This window comes from Coregonus lavaretus (genome assembly GCF_964263955.1).
Source record: "Coregonus lavaretus genome assembly, chromosome: 25".
Taxonomy (NCBI): Eukaryota; Metazoa; Chordata; class Actinopteri; order Salmoniformes; family Salmonidae; genus Coregonus; species Coregonus lavaretus.
In genome coordinates, this window is record NC_140012.1 from 44,882,458 (window position 1) to 44,906,315 (window position 23,858).

General features: G+C 45.0%; 1 pseudogene across 1 annotated transcript in view; it reads right to left on the reverse strand.

Moving 5' to 3' along the window:
• The window catches only part of LOC311100937 (protein jagged-1b-like), a 100,275-nt pseudogene that overhangs the window by 17,584 nt on the left and 58,833 nt on the right, over nt 1-23,858 (reverse strand). The window contains exons 6-9 of the transcript in view: nt 8,191-8,321; nt 7,260-7,379; nt 787-900; nt 559-672 (exon numbers count right to left, since the gene is read on the reverse strand). The product of the transcript in view is annotated as a protein jagged-1b-like (transcript). The remainder of the gene's footprint in view (nt 1-558; nt 673-786; nt 901-7,259; nt 7,380-8,190; nt 8,322-23,858) is intronic.

A 23,858-nucleotide genomic window follows, 5' to 3' on the forward strand; every position in this document is an offset into this window, starting at 1 on the left:
GAGAGAGTAGAGAGAGAGAGAGAGAGAGAGTAGAGAGAGAGAGAGAGAGAGAGAGAGTAGAGAGAGAGAGAGAGAGAGACAGAGAGAGAGAGAGAGTAGAGAGAGAGAGAGTGTAGAGAGAGAGAGAGAGAGAGAGAGAGAGAGAGAGAGAGAGAGAGAGAGAGAGAGAGAGAGAGTGTAGAGAGAGAGAGAGAGACAGACAGAGAGAGTGTGTAGAGAGAGAGAGACAGAGAGAGAGAGAGACAGAGAGAGAGAGACAGAGAGAGAGTGTAGAGAGAGAGAGAGAGAGAGACAGAGAGAGAGAGAGTGTAGAGAGAGAGACAGAGAGAGAGAGAGAGAGAGAGAGAGAGAGTGTAGAGAGAGACAGAGAGAGAGAGAGTGGAGAGAGAGAGAGAGAGAGAGTAGAGAGAGAGTGGAGAGAGAGAGTGTAGAGAGAGTGTAGAGAGAGAGAGAGTAGAGAAAGAGTGTAGAGAGAGAGAGAGAGAGAGAGAGAGAGAGAGAGAGAGAGAGAGAGAGAGAGAGAGAGAGAGAGAGAGAGAGAGAATGTGTGTATCTCACCTATGCGACAGGTCTTGCCGGTCCACTGAGGTGGACAGTGACACTTATAAGCATTAACCAGATCCTGGCAGGTCCCGCCATGGTTACAGGGGTTAGGAGAGCACTCATCAACATCTAGGAGACAGTAAAGATACATTAATGAATGTGTGTGTGTGTGTGTGTGTGTGTGTGTGTGTGTGTGTGTGTGTGTGTGTGTGTGTGTGTGTGCGTGTGTGTGTGTAGACTTACTGATGCTACAGGAGAGTCCGCCCCAACCCGCTCCACACACACAGTCATAACCCTGACTGGTCTCAACACAGCTCCCTCCATTAGAACAGGGGTTGGACAGACATGCATGCTCCGCTGTGGGGTGGGGACACACAGGGTTACATACGCACACGCTGGGAGAGACTGATTGGCCGATGGTAGCTGAGAGAAATGGGAGGAGAGAGCTAATATTGTGTATAAGAGGTCATACAATACGTTTTGTAGTGATTCCTATGTTGTTGATGTAAATAATATTTCTTGGTCCGTGGTATGTAATGAGGAGCAAACAGATGTTGCACTTGACACATTTATGAAATTGCTTATTCCAGTTACTAATAAGCACCCATTAAGAACATGACTGTAAAAACGGTTAAATCCCAGTGGATTGATGAGGAATGTAAAAATTGTATGGTTGAGAGGGATGAGGCAAAAGGAATGGCAAATAAGTCTGGCTGCACAACCGATTGGCAAACGTTTTGCAAATTGAGAAATCATGTGACTAAACTGAATAAAAAGAAGAAGAAACTACACTATGAAACAAAGATAAATGACATAAAGAATGATAGTTAAAAGCATTGGAGCACCTTCAATGAAATGTTGGGAAAAAAGGCAAACTCAGCTCCATCATTCATTGAATCGGATGGCTCTTTCATTACAAAACTGAATCATATTGCCAACTACAGTGGGGGAAAAAAGTATTTAGTCATCCACCAATTGTGCAAGTTCTCCCACTTAAAAAGATGAGAGAGGCCTGTAATTTTCATCATAGGTACACGTCAACTATGACAGACACAATGAGAAAAAAAAATCCAGAAAATCACAGTTGGATTCTTTATGAATTTATTTGCAAACTATGGTGGAAAATAAGTATTTGGTCAATAACAAAAGTTTCTCAATACTTTGTTATATACCCTTTGTTGGCAATGACACAGGTCAAATGTTTTCTGTAAGTCTTCACAAGGTTTTCACACACTGTTGCTGGTATTTTGGCCCATTCCTCAAATCTCCTCTAGAGCAGTGATGTTTTGGGGCTGTCGCTGGGCAACACGGACTTTCAACTCCCTCCAAAGATTTGGAGATCTGGAGATCTGGAGACTGGCTAGGCCACTCCAGGACCTTGAAATGCTTCTTACGAAGCCACTCCTTCGTTGCCCGGGCGGTGTGTTTGGGATCATTGTCATGCTGAAAGACCCACCATGTTTCATCTTCAATGCCCTTGCTGATGGAAGGAGGTTTTCACTCAAAATCTCACGATACATGGCCCCATTCATTCTTTCCTTTACACGGATCAGTCGTCCTGGTCCCTTTGCAGAAAAACAGCCCCAAAGCATGATGTTTCCACCCCCATGCTTCACAGTAGGTATGGTGTTCTTTGGATGCAACTCAGCATTCTTTGTCCTCCAAACACGACGAGTTGAGTTTTTACCAAAGAGTTCTATTTTGGTTTCATCTGACCATATGACATTCTCCCAATCCTCTTCTGGATCATCCAAATGCACTCTAGCAAACTTCAGACGGGCCTGGACATGTAGTGGCTTAAGCAGGGGGACACGTCTGGCACTGCAGGATTTGAGTCCCTGGCGGCGTAGTGTGTTACTGATGGTAGGCTTTGTTACTTTGGTCCCAGCTCTCTGCAGGTCATTCGCTAGGTCCCCCCGTGTGGTTCTGGGATTTTTGCTCACCGTTCTTGTGATCATTTTGACCCCACGGGGTGAGATCTTGCGTGGAGCCCCAGATCGAGGGAGATTATCAGTGGTCTTGTATGTCTTCCATTTCCTAATAATTGCTCCCACAGTTGATTTCTTCAAACCAAGCTGCTTACCTATTGCAGATTCAGTCTTCCCAGACTGGTGCAGGTATACAATTTTGTTTCTGGTGTCCTTTGACAGCTCTTTGGTCTTGGCCATAGTGGAGTTTGGAGTGTGACTGTTTGAGGTTGTGGACAGGTGTCTTTTATACTGATAACAAGTTCAAACAGGTGCCATTAATACAGGTAACGAGTGGAGGACAGAGGAGCCTCTTAAAGAAGAAGTTACAGGTCTGTGAGAGCCAGAAATCCTGCTTGTTTGTAGGTGACCAAATACTTATTTTCCACCACAATTTGCAAATAAATTCATTAAAAATCCTACAATGTGATTTTCTGGATTTTTTTCCCTCAATTTGTCTGTCATAGTTGACGTGTACCTATGATGAAAATTACAGGCCTCTCTCATCTTTTTAAGTGGGAGAACTTGCACAATTGGTGGCTGACTAAATACTTTTTTCCCCCACTGTACTTAATGATTTTTTCCATTGGCAAGATTAGCAAACTTAGGCATGACATGCCAGCAACAAACACTGACACTAAACATCCAAGTATATCTGACCAAATTATTAAAGACAAGAATTATAATTTTGAATTCTGTAAAGTGAGTGTGGAAGAGGTGAAAAAAGTATTGTTGTCTATCAACAATGACAAGCCACCGGGGTCTGAAAACATGGATGGAAAATTATTGAGGATAAACATAACAATGGTCATTATGGCCAAACAGTTATATTTTTGTTTCATCAGACCAGAGGACATTTCTCCAAAAAGTACATCCACAGGTACACCTCCAATTGACTCAAATGATGTCAAATAGCCTATCAGTAGCTTCTAAAAAAAATTGAATTTTCCAAACTGTTTAAAAGGCACAGTCAACTTAGTGTCTGTAAACTTCAGACCCACTGGAATTGTGATACAGTGAATTATAAGTGAAGTAATCTGTCTGTAAACAATTGTTGGAAAAATGACTTGTGTCATGCACAAAATAGATGTCCTAACCGACTTGCCAAAACTATAGTTTGTTAACAAGACATTTGTTGAGTGGTTGAAAAAACAGTTTTAATGACTCCAACCTAAGTGTATGTAAACTTCCGACTTCAACTGTACTTGTCTAACAGAACACAGAGAGTGTTCTTTAATGGAAGCCTCTCCAACATAATCCAGGTAGAATCAGGAAGGCAGCTGTCTAGGCCCATTACTTTGGCTTTGAGTAAAGCCAGTGTGTCTATGTATGTGGATGACTCAACACTATACACGTCAACTACTACAGCGACTGAAATGACTGCAACACTTAACAAAGAGCTGCAGTTAGTTTCAGAATGGGTGGCAAGGAATAAGTTAGTACTGATTCTGTAATGAATGCATTGTAATATTTTTTACAATTGTATAACAGCCTTAATTTTGCCGGACCCAGGAAGAGTAGCTGATGCCTTGGCAGCAGCTAATGGGAATCCATAATAAATACAAATCCACTCAGCCAATCAGTACACCCCCTACACCCCCTGAATCCACTCACCCAATCAATCAATCAATACACCCCCTGAATCCACTCACCCAATCAATCAATCAATACACCCCCTTAATCCACTCACCCAATCAAATCAATCAGTACACCCCCCGAATCCACTCAATCAATACACCGCTTGAATCCCCTCACTCAATCAATAAATCTGTAAATCCCCTCACTCAATCAATACGCCCCCTGAATCCACTCACTCAATACGCCCCCTGAATCCACTAACTCAATCAATACGCCCCCTGAATCCACTAACTCAATCAATACGCCCCCTGAATCCCCTCACTCAATACGCCCCCTGAATCCACTAACTCAATCAATACGCCCCCTGAATCCCCTCACTCAATACGCCCCCTGAATCCCCTCACTCAATACGCCCCCTGAATCCACTAACTCAATCAATACGCCCCCTGAATCCACTAACTCAATCAATACGCCCCCTGAATCCCCTCACTCAATACGCCCCCTGAATCCCCTCACTCAATACGCCCCCTGAATCCCCTCACTCAATCAATACGCCCCCTGAATCCACTAACTCAATCAATACGCCCCCTGAATCCCCTCACTCGATCAATACGCCCCCTGAATCCCCTCACTCAATACGCCCCCTGAATCCCCTCACTCAATCAATACGCCCCCTGAATCCACTAACTCAATCAATACGCCCCCTGAATCCCCTCACTCAATACGCCCCCTGAATCCCCTCACTCAATACGCCCCCTGAATCCCCTCACTCAATCAATACGCCCCCTGAATCCACTAACTCAATCAATACGCCCCCTGAATCCCCTCACTCGATCAATACGCCCCCTGAATCCCCTCACTCAATACGCCCCCTGAATCCACTAACTCAATCAATACGCCCCCTGAATCCACTAACTCAATCAATACGCCCCCTGAATCCCCTCACTCAATACGCCCCCTGAATCCACTAACTCAATCAATACGCCCCCTGAATCCCCTCACTCAATACGCCCCCTGAATCCCCTCACTCAATACGCCCCCTGAATCCACTAACTCAATCAATACGCCCCCTGAATCCACTAACTCAATCAATACGCCCCCTGAATCCCCTCACTCAATACGCCCCCTGAATCCCCTCACTCAATACGCCCCCTGAATCCCCTCACTCAATCAATACGCCCCCTGAATCCACTAACTCAATCAATACGCCCCCTGAATCCCCTCACTCGATCAATACGCCCCCTGAATCCCCTCACTCAATACGCCCCCTGAATCCCCTCACTCAATCAATACGCCCCCTGAATCCCCTCACTCAATCAATATGCCCCCTGAATCCCCTCACTCAATCAATACGCCCCCTGAATCCCCTCACTCAATCAATACGCCCCCTGAATCCCCTCACTCAATACGCCCCCTGAATCCCCTCACTCAATCAATACGCCCCCTGAATCCCCTCACTCAATCAATACGCCCCCTGAATCCCCTCACTCAATCAATACGCCCCCTGAATCCCCTCACTCAATACGCCCCCTGAATCCCCTCACTCAATCAATACGCCCCCTGAATCCCCTCACTCAATCAATACGCCCCCTGAATCCACTAACTCAATCAATACGCACCCTGAATCCAATCACATTGATTTTATATCCAGCCTAAAACCCCAAAGGGCCCCTTGTTTTAACATTTATTTATATTTGTATTTTATTTATAACATAATAATAAAAAAATCCCCATACAAATCCGTCAGTTTAAGCTAGCTGTTTTCTTGCATTGGTGCATTTCAATCCACCGCATCTGCCTATGAAACACTTCCGCATCTGCAGTGGAAGGTGACAGCTAAAGCTGTGTTTGTCAGACTCGTCTGAAGTCGAAGGTGACAGAGCTAAAGAAGCGTCTTGGGACTCGATCTGCCAACTTCTGTCTGTAGCGTCCGAACAGTTAAGGCTGTTAAAATTAAGGGAAATATATATGGAGACTGTTTAGTGACAAAAATAAGGGGTTAAATACATATAAATAAATCCTGATCGTTCTTATACATATAAATACATCCTGATCGTTCTTATCTCTCTCAGATATAGGACAGACACTTCAGAACAAACTTCCTTTTGATTATTTTTTTTGGGCGGGGGGGACTATCGGTTGTTCCATGTAGTGAATATGTTATTCAATGCGTTTGTATGGGCTAATCGCAGTAACGGCAAATAAAAAAAAAAGTATCAAATTATTTTCATATACTGTATATTTTTTTGATACTTCAAGGGGTCTCAAAATTCTAAATCCAAATGATCCTTCGTATGACCTTCTTAAAACAATTCCATATATCTTAGTAGAGATTCTCTGGTACTTCTGTATACTTTCTAGCCAGTAGTTCTGAAAGTAGCGCTCACTGAACCCCCCCAACCAACCAAACCACACCACTGCTGATCACAAACATGGGATATTCCTGATCTCACCCAGGGGGAAGACAGATTAAATTCCCATCAACACCTCCAGTTGACTACCTCACCTACCTACTGCTTGCTGTCTTACTGACAGTCACTAGACCATGTACTGTGTTAGAAGGAAATGACCAATAACTAGAAACCCTCTCACAGTCACTCCCTACCCCTCTCACAGTCACTCCCTACCCCTCTCACAGTCACTCCCTACCCCTCTCACAGTCACTCCCTACCCCTCTCACAGTCACTCCCTACCCCTCTCACAGTCACTCCCTACCCCTCTCACAGTCACTCCCTACCCCTCTCACAGTCACTCCCTACCCCTCTCACAGTCACTCCCTACCCCTCTCACAGTAACTAACTACCTACCCCTCTCACAGTCACTCCCTACCCCTCTCACAGTCACTCCCTACCCCTCTCACAGTCACTCCCTACCCCTCTCACAGTAACTAACTACCTACCCCTCTCACAGTCACTCCCTACCCCTCTCACAGTCACTCCCTACCCCTCACTCCCTACCCCTCTCACAGTAACTACCTACCCCTCTCACAGTCACTCCCTACCCCTCACTCCCTACCCCTCTCACAGTAACTACCTACCCCTCTCACAGTCACTCCCTACCCCTCTCACAGTCACTCCCTACCCCTCCCTACCCCTCTCACAGTAACTACCTACCCCTGTCACAGTCACTCCCTACCCCTCTCACAGTCACTCCCTACCCCTCACTACCTACCCCTCTCACAGCTGACCCCAGAGTAGCCCTCAGCACAGGAGCACTGGTATTTGTCAGGTCCCGTGTTGCTGCAGGTTCCTCCATTCAGACAGGGCTGTTTGGTCCCACAGAAGTTCAGATCTGAGAAAGAGGAAAAGAGAAGGACTACAGCTGTAACACTGGTGGAAATAGTAGCAGACTTATTTTCAGTTGCAACCATGGTGGTACTCTGAGTAATGGTGGTACTCTGAGTAATGGTGGTACTCTGAGTAATGGTGGTACTCTGAGTAATGGTGGTACTCTGAGTAATGGTGGTACTCTGAGTAATGGTGGTACTCTGAGTACTGGTGGTACTCTGAGTACTGGTGGTACTCTGAGTAATGGTGGTACTCTGAGTAATGGTGGTACTCTGAGTAATGGTGGTACTCTGAGTAATGGTGGTACTCTGAGTAATGGTGGTACTCTGAGTAATGGTGGTACTCTGAGTAATGGTGGTACTCTGAGTAATGGTGACACGTGAAGTATTTAAGAGAATAGTTTCATTCCAACTGTACTGTAGAGAGAAAAGTGCCACTCAGTAGAATAACATTTGACAAAGAAAACAGACAGACAATCATATCACTATGTCTGAGAAGGGAGGTGTATGAAGAGACAGGATGATTACATTTACATTTTAGTCATTTAGCAGACGCTCTTATCCAGAGCGACTTACAGTTAGTGAATACATATTTTTAAATTTCATTTTTTTTATTTATTTTTTTCTTCATCCCCTACCCTAGACGACGCTGGACCAATTGTGCGCCGCACCATGGGTCTCCCGGTCGCGGCCGGCTACGACAGAGCCTGGATTCGAACCAGGATCTCTAGTGGCACAGCTAGCACTGCGATGCAGTGCCTTAGACCACTGCGCCACTCGGGATTACTGAAGGATAGTAATAAGGTGTACCCCTACCTTTGTCACAGAGATGTCCTCCCCAGTTGGTATCACACAGACACTGCCATGGTTCAACACAGGTCCCATGGATACAGCCAGGGTGAGGAATACAGTGATCACAGTACTGCCCCTGCCAGCCATACAGACACCTGGAACACACCCCCACCCCCCCACAGTTAGGTCTTGGGGATTCAGTCCTCAACCTTTAGATCACATGTCAAACTCATTCCACAGAGGGCTGAGTGTCTGTGGGTTGACTCATTCCACAGAGGTCTGAGTGTCTGTGGGTTTTCACTCCACCCTTATACTTGATTGATGAATTAAGGTCACTAATTAGTAAAGAACCTCCCCCACCTGGTTGTCTAGGGCTTCACTGAAAGGAAAAACCAATAACCTTCAGACACTGGGCCCTCAGTGGAATGAGTTTGATGCCCCTGCTTTAGATGGTTTTCAGTCTGATAGGAGTTTCCATCACTATTATTATGGACTGGAGTGTGGACCTCGTTCATCTTTCAATCACGTGGGTTAGTATACTCCTAAAAACCAATGAGGAGATGGGAGAGGCGGGACTTGCAGCACGTCAAGCACCTGGTTACGCAGACGTTCATTTTACGCATGCGAGCAGTTTGGATGGACTGATTGAATAGCATGTGTGGGACAGAGAGAGAGAGAGACAGGAAGAGAGAATGAGGGAGGGAGGGGGAGGGAGAGAGAGAGAGGGAGGGGGAGGGGGAGAGAGAGAGAGAGAGGGAGGGGGAGGGGGAGGGAGAGAGAGGGAGGGGGAGGGAGAGGGAGAGAGGGGGAGGGAGAGGGAGGGAGGGGGAGGGAGAGAGGGGGAGAGAGAGAGCGAGGGAGTGACAGAGGGAGGGATTGACGGAGGGAGGGAGTGACAGAGGGAGGGAGTGACAGAGGGAGGGAGTGACAGAGGGAGGGAGTGACAGAGGGAGGGATTGACGGAGGGAGGGAGTGACAGAGGGAGGGAGTGACAGAGGGAGGGATTGACGGAGGGAGGGAGTGACAGAGGGAGGGAGTGACAGAGGGAGGGATTGACGGAGGGAGGGAGTGACAGAGGGAGGGAGTGACAGAGGGAGGGATTGACGGAGGGAGGGAGTGACAGAGGGAGGGAGTGACAGAGGGAGGGATTGACGGAGGGAGGGAGTGACAGAGGGAGGGAGTGACAGAGGGAGGGAGTGATAGGGAGAGGGAGTGATAGAGGGAGAGGGAGTGACAGAGGGAGGGAGTGACAGAGGGAGGGAGTGACGGAGGGAGGGAGTGACAGAGGGAGTGACAGAGGGAGGGATTGACAGAGGGAGGGAGTGACAGAGGGAGTGACAGAGGGAGGGAGTGATAGGGAGAGGGAGTGACATAGGGAGGGAGGGAGTGACAGAGGGAGTGACAGAGGGAGGGATTGACAGAGGGAGGGAGTGATAGGGAGAGGGAGTGACAGAGGGAGAGGGAGTGACAGAGGGAGAGGGAGTGATAGGGAGAGGGAGTGACAGAGGGAGAGGGAGTGACAGAGGGAGAGAGAGCGAGGGAGGGAGAGAGCGAGGGAGGGAGAGAGCGAGGGAGGGAGAGAGAGCGACAGAACGCGCACGAAAGAGAGCGCGAGCGAGAGCGCTTCGGTACTGTGGGATTCATTGATCAGTTTGGCTCATTAGACAGGTCAGAGCCTGTTGGAAGCTGCTGGAGGTTTTTGGCAATACTCCGTACATGTACAGAGAGTGTTCCAGAGTAGAGTGATCCAACCTGACAGAGCTTGAGAGGATCTGCAGAGAAGAATGGGAGAAACCAATATACAGGTGTGCCAAGCTTGTAGCGTCATACCCAAGAAGACTCGAGGCTGTAATTGCTGCCAAAGGTGATTCAACAAAGTACTGAGTAAAGGGTCTGAATACTTATGTAAATATGATATCTGTTTTTTATTTTTAATACATTAAAAAAAGCATGCATGAGAACATCAGCTGTTCCGGATGACTATGTGATCACGCTCTCCGTAGACGATGTGAGTAAGACTTTTAAGCAGGTCAACATTCACAAGGCCGCAGGGCCAGACGGATTACCAGGACGTGTACTCCAAGCATGCGCTGACCAACTGGCAAGTGTCTTCACTGACATTTTCAACATGTCCCTGACTGAGTCTGTAATACCAACATGTTTCAAGCAGACCACCATAGTCCCTGTGCCCAAAAACACTAAGTTAACCTGCCTAAATGACTACCGACCCGTAGCACTCACGTCTGTAGCCATGAAGTGCTTTGAAAGGCTGGTCATGGCTCACATCAACACCATTATCCCAGAAACCCTAGACCCACTCCAATTTGCATACCGCCCCAACAGATACACAGATGATGCAATCTCTATTGCACTCCACACTGCCCTTTCCCACCTGGACAAGAGGAACACCTATGTGAGAATGCTATTCATTGACTATAGCTCAAATCTCATCACTAAGCTATGGACCCTGGGACTAAACACCTCCCTCTGCAACTGGATCCTGGACTTCCTGACGGGTCGCCCCCTGGTGGTAAGGGTAGGTAACAACATATCTGCCACGCTGATCCTCAACATAGGAGCCCCTCAGGGGTACGTGCTCAGTCTCCTCCTGTACTCTCTGTTCACTCATGACTGCATGGCCAGGCACGACTCCAACACCATCATTAAGTTTGCCGATGACACAACAGTGGTAGGCCTGATCACCGACAACGATGAGACAGCCTATAGGGAGGAGGTCAGAGACCTGGCCGTGTGGTGCCAGGATAACAACCTCTCCCTCAACGTGACCAAGACAAAGGAGATGATTGTGGACAACAGGAAAAAAAAGAGGACTGAGCACGCCCCCATTCTTATCGACGGGGCTGTAGTGGAGCAGGTTGAGAGCTTCAAGTTCCTTGGTGTCCACATCACCAAACTATCATGGTCCAAACACACCAAGACAGTCGTGAAGAGGGCACGACAAAGCCTATTCCCCCTTAGGAGACTGAAGAGATTTGGCATGGGTCCTCAGATCCTCAAAAGGTTCTACAGCTGCAACATCGAGAGCATCCTGACTGGTTGCATCACCGCCTGGTATGGCAACTGCTTGGCCTCCGACCGCAAGGCACTACAGAGGGTAGTGCGTACGGCCCAGTACATCACTGGGGCCAAGCTTCCTGCCATCCAGGACCTCTATACCAGGCGGTGTCAGAGGAAGACCCTAAAAATTGTCAAAGAGTCCAGCCACCCTAATCATAGACTGTTCTCTCTGCTACCGAAAGGTAAGCGGTACCGGAGCGCCAAGTCTAGGTCCAAAAGGCTTCTTAACAGCTTCTACCCCCAAGCCATAAGACTACTGAACAGCTAATAATGGCTACCTGGACTATTTGCACTGCCCCCCCACCCCATCCCCCTCTTCTATTCTGCTGCTACTCTGTTTATTATTTATGCGTAGTCACTTTAACTCTACCCACATGTACATATTACCTCAATTACCTTGACTAACCGGTGCCCCCGCACATTAACTCTGTACCGGTACCCCCTGTATATAGCCTCCCTACTGTTATTTCCCATTGACTCTGTACCGGTACCCCCTGTATATAGCCTCCCTACTGTTATTTCACATTGACTCTGTACCGGTACCCCCCTGTATATAGCCTCCCTACTGTTATTTCACATTGACTCTGTACCGGTACCCCCTGTATATAGCCTCCCTACTGTTATTTCACATTGACTCTGTAGTGGTACCCCCTGTATATAGCCTCCCTACTGCTATTTCACATTGACTCTGTACCGGTACCCCCTGTATATAGCCTCTCTACTGTTATTTCACATTGACTCTGTACCGGTACCCCCCTGTATATAGCCTCCCTACTGTTATTTCCCATTGACTCTGTACCGGTAACCCCTGTATATAGCCTCTCTACTGTTATATTATTTTACTGCTGCTCTTTAATTATTTATATACAGTGGGGAAAAAAGTATTTAGTCAGCCACCAATTGTGCATGTTCTCCCACTTAAAAAGATGAGAGAGGCCTGTAATTTTCATCATAGGTACACGTCAACTATGACAGACAAATTGAGAAAAAAAATTCCAGAAAATCACATTGTAGGATTTTTTATGAATTTATTTGCAAATTATGGTGGAAAATAAGTATTTGGTCACCTACAAACAAGCAAGATTTCTGGCTCTCACAGACCTGTAACTTCTTCTTTAAGAGGCTCCTCTGTCCTCCACTCGTTACCTGTATTAATGGCACCTGTTTGAACTTGTTATCAGTATAAAAGACACCTGTCCACAACCTCAAACAGTCACACTCCAAACTCCACTATGGCCAAGACCAAAGAGCTGTCAAAGGACACCAGAAACAAAATTGTAGACCTGCACCAGGCTGGGAAGACTGAATCTGCAATAGGTAAGCAGCTTGGTTTGAAGAAATCAACTGTGGGAGCAATTATTAGGAAATGGAAGACATACAAGACCACTGATAATCTCCCTCGATCTGGGGCTCCACGCAAGATCTCACCCCGTGGGGTCAAAATGATCACAAGAACGGTAAGCAAAAATCCCAGAACCACACGGGGGGACCTAGTGAATGACCTGCAGAGAGCTGGGACCAAAGTAACAAAGCCTACCATCAGTAACACACTACGCCGCCAGGGACTCAAATGCTGCAGTGCCAGACGTGTCCCCCTGCTTAAGCCAGTACATGTCCAGGCCCGTCTGAAGTTTGCTAGAGTGCATTTGGATGATCCAGAAGAGGATTGGGAGAATATCATATGGTCAGATGAAACCAAAATATAACTTTTTGGTAAAAACTCAACTCGTCGTGTTTGGAGGACAAAGAATGCTGAGTTGCATCCAAAGAACACCATACCTACTGTGAAGCATGGGGGTGGAAACATCATGCTTTGGGGCTGTTTTTCTGCAAAGGGACCAGGACGACTGATCCGTGTAAAGGAAAGAATGAATGGGGCCATGTATCGTGAGATTTTGAGTGAAAACCTCCTTCCATCAGCAAGGGCATTGAAGATGAAACGTGGCTGGGTCTTTCAGCATGACAATGATCCCAAACACACCGCCCGGGCAACGAAGGAGTGGCTTCGTAAGAAGCATTTCAAGGTCCTGGAGTGGCCTAGCCAGTCTCCAGATCTCAACCCCATAGAAAATCTTTGGAGGGAGTTGAAAGTCTTTGTTGCCCAGCGACAGCCCCAAAACATCACTGCTCTAGAGGAGATCTGCATGGAGGAATGGGCCAAAATACCAGCAACAGTGTGTGAAAACCTTGTGAAGACTTACAGAAAACGTTTGACCTGTGTCATTGCCAACAAAGTGTATGTAACAAAGTATTGAGAAACTTTTGTTATTGACCAAATACTTATTTTCCACCATAATTTGCAAATAAATTCATTAAAAATCCTACAATGTGATTTTCTGGAGAAAGAAATTCTCAGTTTGTCTGTCATAGTTGACGTGTACCTATGATGAAAATTACAGGCCTCTCTCATCTTTTTAAGTGGGAGAACTTGCACAATTGGTGGCTGACTAAATACTTTTTTTCCCCACTGTATATATATATATTTTTAACTGCATTGTTGGTTAAGGGCTTGTCAGTAAGCATTTCACTGTAAGGTCTACACCTGTTGTATTCGGCGCATGTGGCAAATAAAATGTGACTTGAAACCTGTTTTTGCTTTGTCATTATGGGGTATTGTGTGTATCAGAATACCTGACCACTGTGACTGACCCAAACTTAAGGAAAGATTTGACTATGTACAGACTCAGAGATCATAGCCTTGCTATTGAGAAAGGCCGCCGTAGGCAGACCTGGCTCTCAAGAGAAGACAGGCTATGTGCACACTGCCCACAAAATGAGGTGGAAACTGAGCTGCACTTCCTAACCTCCTGCCAAATGTATGACCATATTAGAGACACATATTTCCCTCAGATTACAGCGATCCACAAAGAATTCAAAAACAAACCCAATTTTGTTAAACTCCCTTATCTACTGGGTGAAAAACCACAGTGTGCCATCACAGCTGCAAGATTTGTGACCTGTTGCCACAAGAAAAGGGCAACCAGTGAAGAACAAACACCACTGTAAATACAACCCATATTTATGTTTATTTATTTTCCCATTAACTATTTGCACATTGTTACAACACTGTACATAGACATAATATGACATTTGAAATGTCTTTATTCTTTTGGAACTTCTGAGTGTAATGTTTACTGTTAATTTTTATTTCACTTTTGTTTACTATCTACTTCACTTGCTTTGGCAATGTTAACATATGTTTACCATGCCAATAAAGCAGAGAGAGAGAGAGAGAGAGAGAGAGAGAGAGAGAGAGAGAGAGAGAGAGAGAGAGAGAGAGAGAGAGAGAGAGAGAGAGAGAGAGAGAGAGAGAGAGAGAGAGAGAGAGAGAGAGAGAGAGAGAGAGAGCGAGAGAGAGAACCAGTCAAAAGTTTGGACACACCTACTCATTCCAGGGTTTTTCTTTAATATAGTGAAGACATCAAAACTATGAAATAACACATATGGAGTCATGTAGTAAACAAAAAAGTGTTAAATAAATCAAAATATATTTTATATTCGAGATTCTTCAAATAGCCACCCTTTGCCTTGATGACAGCTTTGCACACTCTTGGCATTCTCTCAGCCCGTCTGAAGTTTGCCAATGAACATCTGAATGATTCAGAGGAGAACTGGGTGAAAGTGTTGGGGTCAGATGAGACCAAAATGGAGCTCTTTGCCATCAACTCAACTCGCCGTGTTTGGAGGAGGAGGAATGCTGCCTATGACCCCAAGAACACCATCCCCACCGTCAAACATGGAGATGGAAACATTATGCTTTGGGGGTGTTTTTCTGCTAAGGGGATAGGACAACTTCACCGCATCAAAGGGACGATGGACGGGGCCATGTACTGTCAAATCTTGGGTGAGAACCTCCTTCCCTCAGCCAGGGCATTGAAAATGGGTCGTGGATGGATATTCCAGCATGACAGTGACCCAAAACACACGGCCAAGGCAACAAAGGAGTGGCTCAAGAAGAAGCACATTAAGGTCCTGTAGTGGCCTAGCCAGTCTCCAGACCTTAATCCCATAGAAAATCTGTGGAGGGAGCTGAAGGTTCGAGTTGCCAAACGTCAGGCTCAAAACCTTAATGACTTGGAGAAGATCTGCAAAGAGGAGTGGGACAAAATCCCTCCTGAGATGTGTGCAAACCTGGTGGCCAACTACAAGAAACGGCTGACCTCTGTGGTTGCCAACAAGGGTTTTGCCACCAAGTACTAAGTCATGTTTTGCAGAGGGGTCAAATACTTATTTCCCTTATTAAAATGCAAATCAATTTATAACATTTTTGACATGTGTTTTTCTGGATTTTGTTGTTGTTATTCTGTCTCTCACTGTTCAAATAAACCTACCATTAAAATTATAGACTGATCATGTCTTTGTCAGTGGACAAACGTACAAAATCAGCAGGGGATCAAATAATTTTTTCCCCTCACTGTCTGTATGTATGTATGTATGTATGTATGTATGTATGTATGTATGTATGTATGTATGTATGTATGTATGTATGTATGTATGTATGTATGTATGTATGTATGTATGTATATGTATGTATGTATGTATGTATGTATATATATATATATATATATATATATATATATATATATATATATATATATATATATATATATATATATATATATTAGGGGTGTAACGATCCATCTACTACATCAATGTATCGATTTATATTCCTATGATCCAACTACATCGATCTGTGCTCGGCGAGTTGGCCTTTTGGACAACATATATCGATCTAACATCGTTTTAAAATGTAATAAGTCGATTGTATCGATACTAGGAAATAACCCATTGGATTTAAGCACGTCAGACTTTATATGGATGTTTTTTAAACATTACTCGATTCAGTCTGCCTATCCGTGACGTCATCGCGCCAGCAGCAGCGCAAAGGCGCAAAGACAACAAAACATAGCATGGCGGACGACAGAGGAGAAGCCGACGAGCGAGAAATTATCAAGCCACCATTGCGGTCCTTACAAGAAACAGGAATCTAGGAAACTTCACCTGCACTGTCCAGTATCCAGGTATTTATTTCAGTCACACTGGTTGAATTTTTGGCTAAAAAGTCACTGAATCGTTTCGGATCGTTCTAAATGAACCAATATCGTCCTTGAATCGTATCGACAACCACGAATCGTGATTCAAATCGAATCGTTGTTAAAACGAATCGTTACACCCCTAATATATATATATATATATATATATATATATATATATATATACCCACACACACAGTGGGGAGAACAAGTATTTGATACACTGCCGATTTTGCAGGTTTTCCTACTTACAAAGCATGTAGAGGTCTGTAATTTTTATCATAGGTACACTTCAACTGTGAGAGACGGAATCTAAAACCAAAATCCAGAAAATCACATTGTATGATTTTTAAGTCATTAATTTGCATTTTATTGCATGACATAAGTATTTGATACATCAGAAAAGCAGAACTTAATATTTGGTACAGAAACCTTTGTTTGCAATTACAGAGATCATACGTTTCCTGTAGGTCTTGACCAGGTTTGCACACACTGCAGCAGGGATTTTGGGCCACTAATCCATACAGACCTTCTCCTGATCCTTCAGGTTTCGGGGCTGTCGCTGGGCAATACGGACTTTCAGCTCCCTCCAAAGATGTTCTATTGGGTTCAGGTCTGGAGACTGGCTAGGCCACTCCAGGACCTTGAGATGCTTCTTACGGAGCCACTACTTAGTTGCCCTGGCTGTGTGTTTTGGGTCGTTGTCATGCTGGAAGACCCAGCCACGACCCATCTTCAATGCTCTTACTGAGGGAAGGAGGTTGTTGGCCAAGATCTCGCGATACATGGCCCCTTCCATCCTCCCCTCAATACGGTGCAGTCGTCCTGTCCCCTTTGCAGAAAAGCATTCCCAAATAATGATTTTTCCACCTCCATGCTTCACGGTTGGGATGGTGTCCTTGGGGTTGTACTCATCCTTCTTCTTCCTCCAAACACGGCGAGTGGAGTTTAGACCAAAAAGCTCTATTTTTGTCTCATCAGACCACATGACCTTCTCCCATTCCTCCTCTGGATCATCCAGATGGTCATTGGCAAACTTCAGACGGGCCTGGACATGCGCTGGCTTGAGCAGGGGGACCTTGCGTGCGCTGCAGGATTTTAATCCATGACGGCGTAGTGTGTTACTAATGGTTTTCTTTGAGACTGTGGTCCCAGCTCTCTTCAGGTCATTGACCAGGTCCTGCCGTGTAGTTCTGGGCTGATCCCTCACCTTCCTCATGATCATTGATGCCCCACGAGGTGAGATCTTGCATGGAGCCCCAGACCGAGGGTGATTGACCGTCATCTTGAACTTCTTCCATTTTCTAATAATTGCGCCAACAGTTGTTGCCTTCTCACGAAGCTGCTTGCCTATTGTCCTGTAGCCCATCCCAGCCTTGTGCAGGTCTACAAGGCTGGGATGGGCCTTGTAGACCTGCACTCTGGTCTTGGCCATTGTGGAGAGGTTGGAGTCTATTTGATTGAGTGTGTGGACAGGTGTCTTTTATACAGGTAACGAGTTCAAACAGGTGCAGTTAATACAGGTAATGAGTGGAGAACAGGAGGGCTTCTTAAAGAAAAACTAACAGGTCTGTGAGAGCCGGAATTCTTACTGGTTGGTAGGTGATCAAATACTTATGTCATGCAATAAAATGCAAATTAATTACTTAAAAATCATACAATGTGATTTTCTGGATTTTTGTTTTAGATTCCGTCTCTCACAGTTGAAGTGTACCTGTGATAAAAATTACAGACCTGTACATGCTTTGTAAGTAGAAAAACCTGCAAAATCGGCAGTGTATCAAATACTTGTTCTCCCCACTGTGTGTGTGTGTGTATATATATATATATATATATATATATATATATATATATATATATATACATACACACACATATACATACATACATACACACACACACACACACACACACACACACACACACACACACACACACACACACACACACACACACACATACACACAGCTCTGGAAAAAATTAAGAGACCACTGCAAAATTATCAGTTTCTCTGGTTGTACTATTTATAGGTATGTGTTTGGGGTAAAAATAACATTTTTGTTTTATTCTATAAACTACTGACAACATTTCTCCCAAATTCCAAATAAAAATATTGTCATTTAGAGCATTTATTTGCAGAAAATGACAACTGGTCAAAATAACAAAAAAGATGCAGTGTTGTCAGACCTCGAATAATGCAAAGAAAATAAGTTCATGTTCATTTTTAAACAAGACAATACTAATGTTTTAACTTAGGAAGAGTTCAGAAATCAATATTTGGTGGAATAACACTGATTTTCAATCACAGCTTTCATGCGTCTTGGCATGCTCTCCACCAGTCTTTCACATTGATGTTGGGTGACTTTATGCCACTCCTGGCGCAAAAATTCAAGCAGCTCGGCTTTGTTTGATGGCTTGTGACCATCCATCTTCCTCTTGATCACATTCCAGATGTTTTCAATGGGGTTTAGGTCTGGAGATTGGGCTGGCCATTACAGGGTCTTGATCTGGTGGTCCTCCATCCACACCTTGATTGACCTGTCTGTGTGGCATGGCGCATTGTCCTGCTGGAAAAACCAATCCTCAGAGTTGGGGAACAATGTCAGAGCAAAAGGAAGCAAGTTTTCTTCCAGGACAATCTTGTACGTGGCTTGATACATGCATCCTTCACAAAGACAAATCTGCCTGATTCCAGCCTTGCTGAAGCACCCCCAGATCATCACCGATCCTCCACCAAAGTTCACAGTGGGTGCGAGACGCTGTGGCTTGTAGGCCTCTCCAGGTCTCTGTCCAACCATTAGATGACCAGGTGTTGGGTAAAGCTGAAAATTGGACTCATCAGAGAAGATGACCTTACTCCAGTCCTCTACGGTCCAATCCTTATGGTCTTTTGCAAACCTCAGCCTGGCTCTTCTTTGCTTCTCATTGATGAAGGGCTTTTTTCTAGCTTTGCACGACTTCAGCCCTGCCCATAGGAGCCTGTTTCGAACCGTCCTCGCCGTGTACTTCACCCCAGCTGCCGTTTGCCATTCTTTTTGTAGGTCACTTGATGTCATCCTACGGTTGTTGAGTGATATTCGAATGAGTTGGCGGTCATTCCGGTCAGTAGAGAGTCGTTTTCGCTCTCTGCCAGTCTGTAGCTTTGTTGTCTCCAATGTCTGCTGCTTGACCTTGTTCTTATGAACCGCCGTCTTTGAAATTTTAAGGATGGAAGCAACCTGACGCTCACTGTATCCCTCTGCCGGTAAAGCCAGAATTGACCCCTTCTTTTCCTCACTCAAAACTTTCCTTTTCAACTCTTTTGGCATGGTCAATAGTTATTTTTTGATTAATATTACTTTTGAGGTACTATAAGCACTGTTTTTGCCATCCAGCTGGTCCTATTGCAAGAGGATAGTGATGACCACAGCAGTGGTTTTTATACTTTTCCTCGTTAAATAAGATTTGGTTCAGGTGATCACCTAATCAGTACCTAATTCAGTAGAATGAGGTGTGCCTGTGTTGGAATTCAACAGACACTGGGATGGAATGGCTGTCATACATGTAGAGATGCTGATTTAAGAAAAATGTGCAGTGGTCTTAATTTTTTCCACAGCTGTATATTATTTATATATACATATACAGTGGGGGAAAAAAGTATTTAGTCAGCCACCAATTGTGCAAGTTCTCCCACTTAAAAAGATGAGAGAGGCCTGTAATTTTCATCATAGGTAGACGTCAACTATGACAGACAAATTGAGGAGAAAAAAAAATACAGAAAATCACATTGTAGGATTTTTAATGAATTTATTTGCAAATTATGGTGGAAAATAAGTATTTGGTCAAACAAGCAAGATTTCTGGCTCTCACAGACCTGTAACTTCTTCTTTAAGAGGCTCCTCTGTCCTCCACTCGTTACCTGTATTAATGGCACCTGTTTGAACTTGTTATCAGTATAAAAGACACCTGTCCACAACCTCAAACAGTCACACTCCAAACTCCACTATGGCCAAGACCAAAGAGCTGTCAAAGGACACCAGAAACAAAATTGTAGACCTGCACCAGGCTGGGAAGACTGAATCTGCAATAGGTAAGCAGCTTGGTTTGAAGAAATCAACTGTGGGAGCAATTATTAGGAAATGGAAGACATACAAGACCACTGATAATCTCCCTCGATCAGGGGCTCCACGCAAGATCTCACCCCGTGGGGTCAAAATGATCACAAGAACGGTGAGCAAAAATCCCAGAACCACACGGGGGGACCTAGTGAATGACCTGCAGAGAGCTGGGACCAAAGTAACAAAGCCTACCATCAGTAACACACTACGCCGCCAGGGACTCAAATCCTGCAGTGCCAGACGTGTCCCCCTGCTTAAGCCACTACATGTCCAGGCCCGTCTGAAGTTTGCTGGAGTGCATTTGGATGATCCAGAAGAGGATTGGGAGAATGTCATATGGTCAGATGAAACCAAAATATAACTTTTTGGTAAAAACTCAACTCGTCGTGTTTGGAGGACAAAGAATGCTGAGTTGCATCCAAAGAACACCATACCTACTGTGAAGCATGGGGGTGGAAACATCATGCTTTGGGGCTGTTTTTCTGCAAAGGGACCAGGACGACTGATCCGTGTAAAGGAAAGAATGAATGGGGCCATGTATCGTGAGATTTTGAGTGAAAACCTCCTTCCATCAGCAAGGGCATTGAAGATGAAACGTGGCTGGGTATTTCAGCATGACAATGATCCCAAACACACCGCCCGGGCAACGAAGGAGTGGCTTCGTAAGAAGCATTTCAAGGTCCTGGAGTGGCCTAGCCAGTCTCCAGATCTCAACCCCATAGAAAATCTTTGGAGGGAGTTGAAAGTCCGTGTTGCCCAGCGACAGCCCCAAAACGTCACTGCTCTAGAGGAGATCTGCATGGAGGAATGGGCCAAAATACCAGCAACAGTGTGTGAAAACCTTGTGAAGACTTACAGAAAACGTTTGACCTGTGTCATTGCCAACAAAGGGTATATAACAAAGTATTGAGAAACTTTTGTTATTGACCAAATACTTATTATCCACCATAATTTGCAAATAAATTCATTAAAAATCCTACAATGTGATTTTCTGGATTCTTTTTTCTCATTTTGTCTGTCATAGTTGACGTGTACCTATGATGAAAATTACAGGCCTCTCTCATCTTTTTAAGTGGGAGAACTTGCACAATTGGTGGCTGACTAAATACTTTTTTCCCCCACTGTACACATATACACACACACATACATATACACACACACGTTTAGCCATGATGTTATGTAAGAGCATTTCAACAATGCGTGGGAAACACACAGAAGTATTTAGCGTGAAGTGAACCAACACAAAACCAAAATTACAGCTGGTTCCCAAGGGGACTGTTAGCAAGGCAAACAATTAGCATGATGTGGACAGACTGTCTCTCCGTCTGTCACAATACAACTCTCCTCAAAACACAGACCAGCATGTTATTGCGAGTGTAGCGAAATGCTTGCGCTTCTAGATCTGACAGTGCAGCAATATCCAGCAAGTAATATCTAACAGTTCTGCAACAAAAACCTAATGCACACAAATCTAAGTAAAGGAATGGAATAAGAACCAGGGTGCTCATAGATAAATACTTAATTGATCCCCAAAGGGAAATTAATTACCAGCCATAAATGATACATATAGACAACGCACAATGAACCAAAAAAGTGACAAAGTGCCATGATTTATCAGTAACAACACAAACATAGGCACAGACACATGCATACACACACACACACACACACACACGATAACATACACACTATACACACACGTACACATGTATTTTGTGTTGTAGATATGTGGTAGTGGTGGAGTAGGGGCCTGAGGGCACACAGTGTGTTGTGAAATCGGTTATGAATGTATTGTAATGTTTTTTAAATTGTATAACTGCCTTAAGTTTTGCCGGACCCCAGGAAGAGTAGCTGCTGCCTTGGCAGGAACTAATGGGGATCCATAATAAACCCCAGGAAGAGTAGCTGCTGCCTTGGCAGGAACTAATGGGGATCCATAATAAACCCCAGGAAGAGTAGCTGCTGCCTTGGCAGGAACTAATGGGGATCCATAATAAACCCCAGGAAGAGTAGCTGCTGCCTTGGCAGGAACTAATGGGGATCCATAATAAACCCCAGGAAGAGTAGCTGCTGCCTTGGCAGGAACTAATGGGGATCCATAATAAACCCCAGGAAGAGTAGCTGCTGCCTTGGCAGGAACTAATGGGGATCCATAATAAACCGTTAAGAAGAGTAGCTGCTGCCTTGGCAGGAACTAATGGGGATCCATAATAAACCCCAGGAAGAGTAGCTGCTGCCTTGGCAGGAACTAATGGGGATCCATAATAACCCCAGGAAGAGTAGCTGCTGCCTTGGCAGGAACTAATGGGGATCCATAATAAACTCCAGGAAGAGTAGCTGCTGACTTGGCAGGAACTAATGGGGATCCATAATAAACCCCAGGAAGAGTAGCTGCTGCCTTGGCAGGAACTAATGGGGATCCATAATAAACCCCAGGAAGAGTAGCTGCTGCCTTGGCAGGAACTAATGGGGATCCATAATAAACCCCAGGAAGAGTAGCTGCTGCCTTGGCAGGAACTAATGGGGATCCATAATAAACCCCAGGAAGAGTAGCTGCTGCCTTGGCAGGAACTAATGGGGATCCATAATAAACCCCAGGAAGAGTAGCTGCTGCCTTGGCAGGAACTAATGGGGATCCATAATAAACCCCAGGAAGAGTAGCTGCTGCCTTGGCAGGAACTAATGGGGATCCATAATAAACCCCAGGAAGAGTAGCTGCTGCCTTGGCAGGAACTAATGGGGATCCATAATAAACCCCAGGAAGAGTAGCTGCTGCCTTGGCAGGAACTAATGGGGATCCATAATAAACCCCAGGAAGAGTAGCTGCTGCCTTGGCAGGAACTAATGGGGATCCATAATAAACCCCAGGAAGAGTAGCTGCTGCCTTGGCAGGAACTAATGGGGATCCATAATAAACCCCAGGAAGAGTAGCTGCTGCCTTGGCAGGAACTAATGGGGATCCATAATAAATACAACCACAAAACAATGAAGATGGTCTCTGTCTCAACAGAGTGTTTCATCAGTGGTTTGGCAGGAGTAAGTCACCCATGGCAGAAACACACAGAAATACAATATTATACTGTGCTCTCTATTTAATTAGAGCATCTGCCTGCTTACTGGTGTTGTAGTGGTGGTTGTTCCAACCAAATCGGCCTACATGCTTAGATCTAGAGACGCTACCCATCAGTGAGGGGATGGCCTCGACAGGCCGGGTTCAATAAAGAGAAAATAATGCATTCAAAATCCATAAATGTATAATTCTTGTGCAATTCATATCAGGAGGTTTTCTTCATAATTTTGTATGTGGCGTTAGTATGTGGCATAATCCTCAGCTCTAGGGTCTAACTGTGCCGTGCCAAATGCACACCAACTGCCAAAGTACTTTGGGAACTTGGGCAGAAAATGTTGATCCACTGAGGCAGAAAATACAATGTCAGAGTTTAATTCCATAAGATAAAAGCTGTGAAATGGAGAGAAGGGAGGG